The 11,210-nt window shown below is 41.2% G+C and overlaps 1 long non-coding RNA gene across 1 annotated transcript; it reads left to right on the top strand.

The window, feature by feature from the left end:
- The first annotated feature begins 7,180 nt into the window (after nt 1-7,180).
- LOC139357874 (uncharacterized) lies at nt 7,181-11,005 on the top strand. The gene is made up of 3 exons (XR_011611797.1): nt 7,181-8,646; nt 9,065-9,174; nt 10,546-11,005. It is a non-coding gene; the product is annotated as an uncharacterized lncRNA (long non-coding RNA).
- Nucleotides 11,006-11,210: the final 205 nt, after the last annotated feature.

Below are 11,210 nucleotides of genomic sequence, written 5' to 3'. Positions count from 1 at the left end.
GCTGCTGCCCAGCCCAAGGCAACTTTTTCCAGATTCCTTGCATGTGGGTGTGACCAGTTCTCTAGTTATTCCCAATGGGAGGTGAGTGGAAGTGATAAATGTCAGTTTTGGACGAAGGCTTTTGAGAAGCAGGCATGCTTCTTTTGTACTGTGTCCCCTTCTGCTGGCTTACATGCAGAAAATGAACAGGCCCTGGGAATGTCGGAGGCCTGAGATAGAAGGAGACTTCATCCCTGAAACATTGCTGGGAGGGGGCTGCCAACTTACCAGGAGCGTTCACTTAATGCAATTTTATGAGCAAGAGATAAACTTCTGGGTATTTTAGTCATTATACACATTTGGGTCTCTTCGTTACAATAGCCTAGCATATAGGGAGCATGCTTAACATTTTTCTGTTGACTTGGGGTATGTGCAAAATATATGGAGGCCACTGGTCTAATCACTTGCCAAATGCAAATGAAATAGGATTGTCTTGTTTTGTCAGATCCAGGGGACAGAAGCTCATCATTTCAAAGCCATCCTCTCATGTAATCAAAAGCTATAAGGATCATAGATGGTGTTTAAGACAGCTGAGTTTTATATTTGCAAAACTGAAAAATAGTGAAATTTTTAGGAAGATTCACAAATTTAGATTACCATTAATTAGTAAAAATGACAAGCCTTAGTGGTGACCCAAGGGTTGTCTTAGAAAATGTGGAAATATTTGATGAATGTTATTGAAGAACAGTGAAATCCAGCAATTGTTTGGCACAGAGTTTGCTCAAATTTGCAACTACTTTAATGTCCCCAGACTTTAGCTTAAATTGTCTTTTTTCAAGGCTCAAGGTCTTTTAAGACCCGAGTGTTTTCCAGTTACCTTTGCAAATGAATTAAGAGTTCACTGCATTCCTCTGACCCTCTTCCCTGGGGTTTAGATGGTGAAACTCAAAAAGCCTTCCTTCATGCATTCAGCTTAGAGAAGGAATAGAATGATACATCAAGGCAATATCTCTGAAAGCTGAGATCAACAGACTATGATTAAAGTCAGCTTGCAGTTATATTGGCTGAGACTGTCACGCCAGCTGCTCGTAAACCCCACAAGATGATGGATGTCTTACTGTTATCCTTACTGCTCTCCAGAATTTATTAGCAGAAAAGAAAAATAGGGAAAGGTTATAACTCTCAGAAGTCCAAAATTCTCTTTGCAACAGTGAAGAGTGAAGGCTTGGATGTCAGTTATAAATGAATCACTGGGCATTTGTGGGGCACAGGGAGGAGTGTCAGAACCTCAGCACTCTAATCAAGAGCGGCAGGAGCACCTGCACAGAGGGTCAAGTGAGTGTTAAGAGGGCTTGTTTTGCAGGTGCATTCATCATTCTATCCTGAGAAATTTAGCTAGTTGCTGTTGAGAAAAAACTCTTCGTTAACATTAGGGAAATGAAATTCCATGGCCCTCACTCACTGTAGGGGAATTAAGGGTTATAGGGAAGGGAAATCCTGCTTGGGTTCAGGAGTGAGGTGCGGGAGTTCTAGCATCATGGAACTGGTGAAGGACTATGTCGCTGGGGATCTGGGAGCAGCTGCTTTGGGAGGCAGAAAGATAGATTTGGATCCCTCATCTTGGGTCTTGATGCTAATTTCCTTCCTTTCTCCTGCCCTCTCCTTTCTCCTAGTGAGCTAAGAATAAAAACTCTGGAACCTGCTGTTTTATTTTTTTCACTCAAGAAACTGATTAATGAAGGCTGCTGGGTTTAATAAATGGCTGTCTATTTCAGCTTAGAAAACACTATTTTGGGGAGTGGAAAAATATTGGCAATCATTCACCTTGTGGAGAGCTGCATTAGTTTGCAAGTTGTTAAAGGAATAGACTTTGATATTAAAGAAGCTTTGGTTAGGATACGTGTTCCTCCACCTGGCATAGGATATTTAATAGCCGTGTGACCTTGAGTGGTTACTTCACATTGTATGAGCCTTAGTCCTCTAGCCCAGGAAATGGTGATTAATGGTACATGCCTCTGAAGTTTGCCGTGGAAATTGAGGAAGAGACTTGTAATAGTAAATGTTGGATAAATGTGAACACTCTACATGACCTATTTATTTTCTACTTTCATATTTTCAAAAGGAAGATAGAGAACGTATTTGCTTATGGGTACATTGGTTTTGAGCTCTTGCTCATGGTTAAATTTCCTGCTGAGTATTTTCTGGACTCCAACTCATTATTGAGTCTGGACAGTTAACATCACCCCTATTCATTTCTGTCTGGAGCACTCCCCTCTCTTTCTTGCCTTAGGAAGTTAAAAATGAACTGATGTGGCTAGAAAGATTCCAAAGGGGGAAAAATGAACTGATATTGCAGGGAAGTTTGCTTTAATTTCCTGAAGAGAAGCTGTGGAATAATACTTTGAATACTTATTATTTGTTGAACCTGGTCAATGTTAGCAATCCCATGCAGATTGTCTAAAGGTGCCATCTTTGTCTTAGGACTATGTAATCAAAATGAGAAGGGTAATCCCAGATGCACAAGTCAGCTTTGTGTTCATAGATGAGGTGCACTAATAGCCTAGATATTGTATTCGATTGCATGAGTACCTCATTCAAGCACTGTTCCACTTTAGCCTCTTGCAGCCTGACTACTGTCTGTATCTGGAAAATGGAAAAACCAGCCAGAGTTTAATCCAGAAAACAAACTACTCTAGGTATTTTAGATAGAAGGGAGAATTATCTGGAGATTAGGTTCTCAGGAAATTGTTGGAAGGGTTAAAAGGAGTAGGCTCTAGACTGGCTAGAGCTAAGAATGGCTCCTGGAATATGACAGAACTGAATTACAAGGGAAATGACTAACCAAACCCCAATTAGGGAGGGCAAAGGCTGAAACCATTGACTTTAAGGACACAAAGACATAGCTGTAATCAAGAGATCAGAAAAACAGCATCTGATCTGTTTGGGGGACCAAACCATGTGGACAGTGGAATCTGGAGTCTGGTGATCTTCATAGCCCAACTACCCCTCAACACTCACAAAGGCAGAGACTAAGTACTGATACACAAAAATCTTCCCTGCCAGCAGAAAACAGCAAACAGCGGAAAGACAGCTTCTGCCCATTTCCACCTTTTACATTTCTGATGAGTGCATCTAATTGACAGAACCTAAGTCATATCCAGTCTCCTAACTAGATTCCAGAAAATGTAGTGCGTGTTTGTTTATTTATTTATTTATTTTACTTCCAGCCTCTGCAACATTGGAAAGCACCCTGGAAATGTAACCGTAGGACCAGCTCAAACTGATTAACCATTGCTTAAGTTGTTACAGGTGACAAAGAGCCAAAATTGCCCGGGTTTGCACAATAGGAAGGGCTTTGACCTTCTAATTTAATACCACCAGCCTGGCAGACGAGCTGCATTGGCATCACCTGGGACTAGTTAGAAAGGCCGTAAAAGCTGGAGCTACTCCCAGATTGGAGAGATAGTTATGAGTGTTGCCTCCTATCTCCTTGCCAGTTGACTTGAAATAAAGTGTTTTCTTTTCTCCAAAGCTGGTGCCTTAGTATTGTTTTCTATCTGCATTGGGCAGTGAGCCCATTGCTTGGTAACAATAGGTGAGAATGGATGTTGAGCCACAGTCAACCAATTCCTGCACACTGTCCTGCCTGAGTTCCATTATTGTGTGTTCATCTGTCTCTAATTCAACCACATGAATTCAGCAGAACCAAACCAGTTCACTAAGGTAGACAGAGAGAGAGAGATTTAAATAAGGGAGCAATTTTGTTGAACATTTAACTCAAGGAATGAGCATCAGATCTGAAGTGAGTATGAGACGGAAGACATGAACTTCTTGTTTCCTCAGGTGATGTCAGTACTGAGGTACCTCTCACAATAGGAGTCTATATACTCTGAATAAGTGAATAGAGTGATTAAAAAGCCATATTTAGGGTCTCCACTCCTGAGGTGGGTAATGAGAGAGGAGAAAGGAAGAAACCAGACAGGCAGGCAGTTAGGGTGGGTCCTTGGTTGAATTATTTCAAACAAAAGAACAGTCTGCAGGCATAGATAAGGGAACTTGCACAGGGGAACTTGCCTAAGACATGCTCCCAGCCACACAGATAAGAAAGGCTACACAGGTGACTTGTCCAGACATGCCCACAATGGAAAATTACATCCCCTAACACATGTACAGTAAGGGGAACAAAGCAATATGGAGTAACTCAAGCTAAGGGCCTGCATATGCACTAGGAGGACAGGGTGGAGCTACCAGAAATTCACACTTTATGCAAATGAGATGCTCAGTCCTCCTCGGTTTCTTATTAAAGCCGTTGCATTCAACTGTAAAAATGGCATCCCTCTTCCTGGTCTTCTCTCTGTAGCAGAGAGCTTTCTTCTTTCACTTACTAAACCTTTGCTCCAACCTCAAAGAATAAAAAGAGAAACAGCCATATCTTAGTCAAAATCTGGCCCCTAACAGAAGGCCAAATCCCTTTGTGTTTATAACATAAAATGATAAATACAAATAATACTCTAGGGAAGTAATTTTTTTAAAAAACCTGTTTATAAATTTTTGCCTTCCTGGCTGAAATTTGAGGCCCTTCCTCCTCACTCTCCCATAAGACCTAGCTTTATTGTATTTCACTGAGAATTCAGTGATAATCAACTCAAATGAGCAGTCATGTGAAAGGATGTTGCCAACTGTAAAGTCCTACGTATATCAGGTGTTATTATCACACCTAGTGCTTTACATGTAATGAGTACTTTCAACATTTTGCCAAATTTTCTTTATTATTTTCACCCTCTCTTCAGGCAATATATACATATGTATTTTATAAATATATATATACATACACATATACATATATATATTTTTTTCTTCTGAACTATTTGACAAGTTTTAGAAATCATGTCCCTTTGTCCTTGAATACTTCTGTATAAGGCTGGGTGCGGTGGCTCACGCCTGTAGTCCCAGCACTTTGGGAGGCCGAGGCAGGCGGATTACGAGGTCAGGAGATTGAGACCATCCTGGCTAACACGGTGAAACCCCGTCTTTACTAAAAATACAAAAAATTAGCCGAGCGTGGTGGCGGGCGCCTGTAGTCCCAGCTACTCGGGAGGCTGAGGCAGGAGAATGGTGTAAACCCGGGAGGCGGAGCTTGCAGTGACCTGAGATCGTGCCACTGCACTCCAGCCTGGGCGACAGAGCAAGACTCCGTTTCAAAAAAAAAACTTCTGTATAAATTTTCTAAGAAGACTATTCACTCAGAATATTGACCATTGATATACCACTATTTAATCTACAGACCTTATTCACATTTTGCTAATTTTCTCCATAAGTTTTTTTTTTTTATACCAATGCTTTTTTTCCATCCAGGATTCAATCCAGAATTATGCATATCGTTGGGTTTTCTGCACTTTCTTTGATTTTCAGGACCTTGACATTTTTGAAGAAATCAGGCCAATTCTTTTTTATAGAGTCACTGAAATTGGGTTTTGTCTGATGTTTCCTCATAATTACATAATTAGAGTCAGGTTATGTGATTTTGGCAGGAATAGTAAATAAATAGTTAACATTTCTTGAGCTAAGTAAGCAACTCAAGGTGGATTCACTAAGCAGTAGTTTGAAGGTCACTGGACAGAATCAGTCAATGTGGAAGCTGAAAGACTAGACCAAGTTCTGCCATTAACCAGGCGATACTGAGTAACAATAATAAAAAGGATGGTGATGATCGTCATAATAATAATGACTTTATTTAGCAGCATGAAAAGTGCTTTCATATGCATTATCTTATATAATCTTTCAATTGTCTCATGAGGTAGAAATGATTCTTTCTTTATGGATGAGGAAATTGAGGCTGGGGGAGATCGAGTGGCTTGCACAAGATCACATAGGTGGAAAGTGGCAGAGCCAGAGGCCAAATCTAGGTCTCGAAATCAGACTCTGAAGCTTTTCTTTCTAAACCAACATGCTGGAACAGAAGTCACAGCACGTTCTTGGGAATTCATTTCTAAAAGGAGAGGAGTGAATAAAACAAACATGTAACGCAGCCCTTCTCAGTATTTTGGACTTCACGAAGCAATAAAAATAATTTTTAAAATTGGAAAACAGACACAGGACTTATAATACTTTATATTTCCAAGTAAGGATATTAAAATACAAAAATAAAATTTTTATCTAGCATCAGGACTGTTTCATAAAAGAAAGGATATTTTAATATAAAAAATAGGAAAGTAATAATCTCTAAAAAAGAACATTCTTTGAAATGGGATGTATTAGTTTTGTAACATACTTGGTACCTTGTCATTAATTTTCCCACTTCACTGGGGCCTCGTGAAAGATCTGACCTGAGCAGCCCTGATCTGTGGCCTGGCATTGGGGGAACACTGTTTTATGGTGTCTTCCTGCTCTAGTGTCCAGTGGCTTTATTCTAAATGACAAAAGTATGTGAGCAGGGAGAGGAGCGGAGACCGGGTTTCACCATGTTGGCTAGGCTGGTCTTGAACTCCTGACCTCAGGTAAACACAACATAATGATTTGGGTAGAGTAGGAATGGAATAGCACCTGTTCGTGGCTGAGAGCCTAGGGTAGAAAGTTCCAGGAAGCAGCTGCTGTCAGTTAAGTTAGGCACCCATTCTGGCACAGTGTTTTGTTTTGTTTTGTCTTTAATTTTTTTTTGGTGACTATTTCTATTTATTTATTTATTTGTTTATTTATTTGAGACAGAGTCTGGCTCTGTGGCCCAAGCTGGAGTGCAGTGGTGCGATCTCAGCTCACTGCAACCTCTGCCTCCTGGGTTCAAGTGATTCTTCTGCCTCAGCCTCCCCAGTAGCTGGGACTACAGGTGCATGCCACCATGCCCAGTTGATTTTTGTACTTTTAGTAGAGATAGGGTTTCACTGTGTTGGCCAGGCTAGTCTCAAACTCCTGACCTCAAGTGATCCACCTGCCTTGGCCTCCCAGACTGCTGGGACTATAGGTGTGAGCGACTGCACCCAGCTGGGTGATTTCTATTAATGCGTTAAATAACTAGGTCTTGAAGTGGTTCTAATTACTCCCATAATTTCAAAGTAATAATAATTATAAACAATATTTTGCAATATTAACTGTATTGTGATGCTAAAATACCTGTGATTATTATAGGTAACAAAGTCGCAGGTACTATTACCACTACTGAAGTGTGAAGCCTACAGTCATAATTGAAGGAAAGGCACATTTTCAGTTAGAGGTCAGTGAAATCAAGATGTGATTTTTTTCCCATCTGAGTTCATAGATTCCCTGACTTCTTTTTGTTTTTTTTTGAGATAGAGTCTCGCTCTGTCACCAGGCTGGAGTTCAGTGGCGTGATCTCGGCTCACTGCAACCTCCGACTCCCTGGTTCAAGCGATTCTCCTGCCTCAGCCTCCTGAGTAGCTGGGATTGCAGGCATGCACCACCACATCTAGCTAATTTTTGTATTTTTAGTAGAGATAAAGTTTCATCACGTTGGCCAGGATGGTCTCGAACTCCTGGCCTTGTGATCTGCCCACCTCGGCCTCCTAAAGTGTTGGGATTACAGGCATGAGCCACCATGCCCGGCCAATTCCCTGACTTCTATCCCTCGGTCCCTTGGAGGGGAATGGAGGGTGGTGTGTAGGAGGAATCTGAGGACCCCAGATCAAAACCCCTATTTTAAAAAATGTATTTTTATAAATAAAGGGTACAAGTGCAGCTTTGTTACATGGTATATTGCATAGTGGTAAAATCTGGCCTTTTAGTGTACCCATCCCCTGAATAGTTTACATTGTACACAATATGTAATTTTTTACTTCTCACCCTCCTCCCAGCCTTCTCATCTTTTGGAGTCTTCATGTCTGTTATTCCACTCTGTGTGTCCACATGTACCCCTGTTTAAGTCTATATTCCCTACCTACTTTTTAATCTTCCATTCGTGTCTCCATTTTATGATCCCTCAAATATCTAACTGTGTATAAGGGTAAGCAATCTTTGTAGTATGGTTTTTACCCTCATGACCCAAGGTGACTATTCTCACGAAAGTCACCCATGTTCCCCCAGGTTCGAAGGACCTTTTCCCATCTCTACATTACTCCATCTCTCTGCAGCCTCAGACACCAAACCATTCCCTCCTTGGAACTTTCTCCTTCCTGGGCTTCTGCAATATCCTTCTCCACGCCATGACACAGTGGTTTTAAGCCCTCATAATGGTGGGAGTTTTTTCAAAACACAGTGCTGGGGCTCTGTTCTCTGAGTATTCTGGAGGGAAGGTTTGGGGTGGGGCCCAGGCATCTGTTCAATGCTACCTAAGGAGTTCCAGTTTGTACCAATTAAGAATCACTGCCTTTGTTATTTATGAGTGCTGGATGTATGTTTTCCACTGATAACTATAATAAGAATCATCATAGCCATAGACTTAGGTATGTTTTTCTCTCCTGCCGGGGTTTTTTTTGTTTTTTTTTTTTTTTTTTTGAGATAAAGTCTCACTTTGTTGCTCAGGCTGGAGTGCTGTGGTGCCATCTCAGCTCACTGCAACCTCTGTCTCCCAGGTTCAAGCAATTCTCCTGCCTCAGCCTCCTGAGTAGCTGGGATTACAGATGTCTGCCACCACGCTCGGCTAATTTTTATATTTTTAATAGAGACCAGGTTTCACCATGTTGGCCAGACCTCCTGACCTCGAACTCCTGACCTCAGGTAATCTGCCCACCTCAGCCTCCCAGAGTACTGGGATTACAGGTGTGAGCCACCGTGCCTGGCCTCTCCCACTGAGTTTTAAAGCACAGCTCTCATTTAATCTTTTCTTGGCTTTATTTCCGACCCTAAAAATAAAAATAAAACAAAAATTCCACTTCCTTCAATAAGGAGATGTATATATTAATGAGGAAATGTCTGCAAAATGCTTGCAATATCTGGAATCAAATGTATTTTGTAAGAATAAAAACAATAATTTTCTTTCTTTCTTTCTTTCTTTCTTTCTTTCTTTCTTTCTTTCTTTCTTTCTTTCTTTCTTTCTTTCTTTCTTTCTTTCCCTTTCTTTCTTTCTTTCTTTCTTTCTTTCTTTCTTTCTTTCTTTCTTTCTTTCTTTCTTTTTCTTTCTTTTTAAATGAGGCAGAGTCTCACTCTGTCACTCAGGCTGGAGTGCAGTGGTGTGATCACAGTTCACTGTAGCCTTGACCTCCCAGGCTCAAGCGATCCTCCTACCTCAGCCTCCTAGGACTACAGGTGCGTACAACCACATCTGGCTACTTTCCGTGCTTTTTGTACAAAAATTTTTGCAATGTTGCCCAGGCTGGTCCTGAACTCCTGGACTGAAGCAGTCCACCGTCCTTGGCCTCCCAAAGTGCTGGGACTACAGGCCTGAGCCACTGTGCCCTGCCAATAATAACTTCTCTATTTTGGAAGCAAACAGGGAGAAGGCAGAGGTAGATTATACATTCTAGGGATGGTTTGTAAACTGCTGATTTATGGCCAGTGATAAGCAATGTTAGTCTATGTATGAGGATGTGAGACAAGCAGAAAGTGAGTGTTTGCAGGTGTGAGTTTATAGTTAGGGGATATAGATAGCAGAGCATTGTCATAGAATCTTAAAGAAACATTGACTCAAAGCTGCAAGGAATCTTAGAGTTTTCCATCTTCATTCTTTATCCCCGTGATCGCATCCAGTTAGGGTCACATTATGACTTTCTTGGACCCCTGGCACTTTTGCTTTTGCTCCATAGGCCGAGATGAGCAGATCACAAGGTCAGGAGATCGAGACCATCCTGGCTAACACAGTGAAACCCGGTCTCTACCACCTGTAATTCCAGCTACTTGGGAGGCTGAGGGCAGGAGAATTGCTTGAACTCAGGAGGCGGAGCTTGCAGTGTACTGAGATTGCGCCACTGCACTCCAACATGGGCTACAGAGTGAGACTCTGTCTCAAAAAAAAAAAAAAAAAGTATCTAAAATTATATTTTATGACAGCATTGGCATAAAATCACCTGTAATCCAGGCTGGCTTTATGATTACTTATTCATTATTATATTTGTGTTTCCTTTGGTTTAAAAAAATTAAAAGTAAAACATTTTTATGGGCCCCTAGAAGCATCATGGGCCCCAGACACTTGCCTCCTATGTCTAATGGAGGAGTCAGCCCTGCCTGAGAGAGGGAATGCACTATCTTATGAAACAGCCCATATATTTCCATTTAAAAACCATTTGAATTGATAGAAAATTTGTAATATGCATACACACTTCTGTCATGTTTTTCTAGTTCTTTTCCCTAGAGACAGTCTCTTCCCTCTGTCCCATGTCCTATGTACTAGATCCTGGCTATTCAAAGTGTGGGCCATGGACCAGAAATATTGATATCACTTGGAGGCTGGTTAGACATGCAGAATCTCAGGTCTCATCCTGTACCTACAGAATCAGAATCTGCATTTTAACAAACTCCCTACGTAATTCATATTCACACAAAATTTGGAGAAGCACTGTATTGGAGAGAATAATAATAGCAAACGTTTATTGAACACTACTCTACTGGACATCATTTTAAGTGCTTTTTGTGGATTGTCTAATTAATCCTTTCAATAACTTTATTTTTCCTGTCTTACAGATGAGTAAACTGAAACACAGAGAAGCCAAGTGACTGTCTTTATCCAGTGAAGAAGTGGTGTGCAGGAATTCAGACCAGATGGTGTGACTCCAGGATCTATGCTCTTTATCTCCATGCCAGTCTGCCCATTCTCCTGTGCCCTTCTCATTTGAGAAGTTGCTGCTTGCTGCCCAGCTTACAGTTCAGGTTGCCAGGGTGGGAGCAATATTTTTCATAGCGCTTAGTCCAACCCTCTTGTTACAGCTGATTGATGACAGGTAGATAGATCCCTGATCAATGATAGTCTATGGCTATTCTGCAATCTGTCACTCAGGTGGACTCTCACTCCGTGGTATTTAAATGAAGCAACTTGGAAATAATTTGCTAGTTGTTAAGGAACAGGAAAAAGTGGATGGGTGGCCTGTAGATGAGTCATATTTAAAGTGACTTATCTATAATAAAGGTATTAGTGCTTCTGCTACTTGAGTGTCTACAGCACCTTCAATTCAGATCCAGTCTCCCACTCATTTCTCTGGGATTCCCAAGCCTATTATGGCTCCATCTTTTGAATTTCCCTGGGAGTCCTTTCATTGTGCCACAAGAAGCCCTGCAACAATCTTGCTTTGCTTGAGCTAGCTCAAGTGGGTTTCTGTTTGTTATCCTACAAGAACACACATTCACACATT

Source organism: Macaca nemestrina, chromosome 1 (genome assembly GCF_043159975.1).
Source record: "Macaca nemestrina isolate mMacNem1 chromosome 1, mMacNem.hap1, whole genome shotgun sequence".
NCBI lineage: Eukaryota > Metazoa > Chordata > Mammalia > Primates > Cercopithecidae > Macaca > Macaca nemestrina.
The sequence above is the reverse complement of the archived record's forward strand: the minus strand, read 5'-3'. Positions and strand labels throughout refer to the sequence as shown.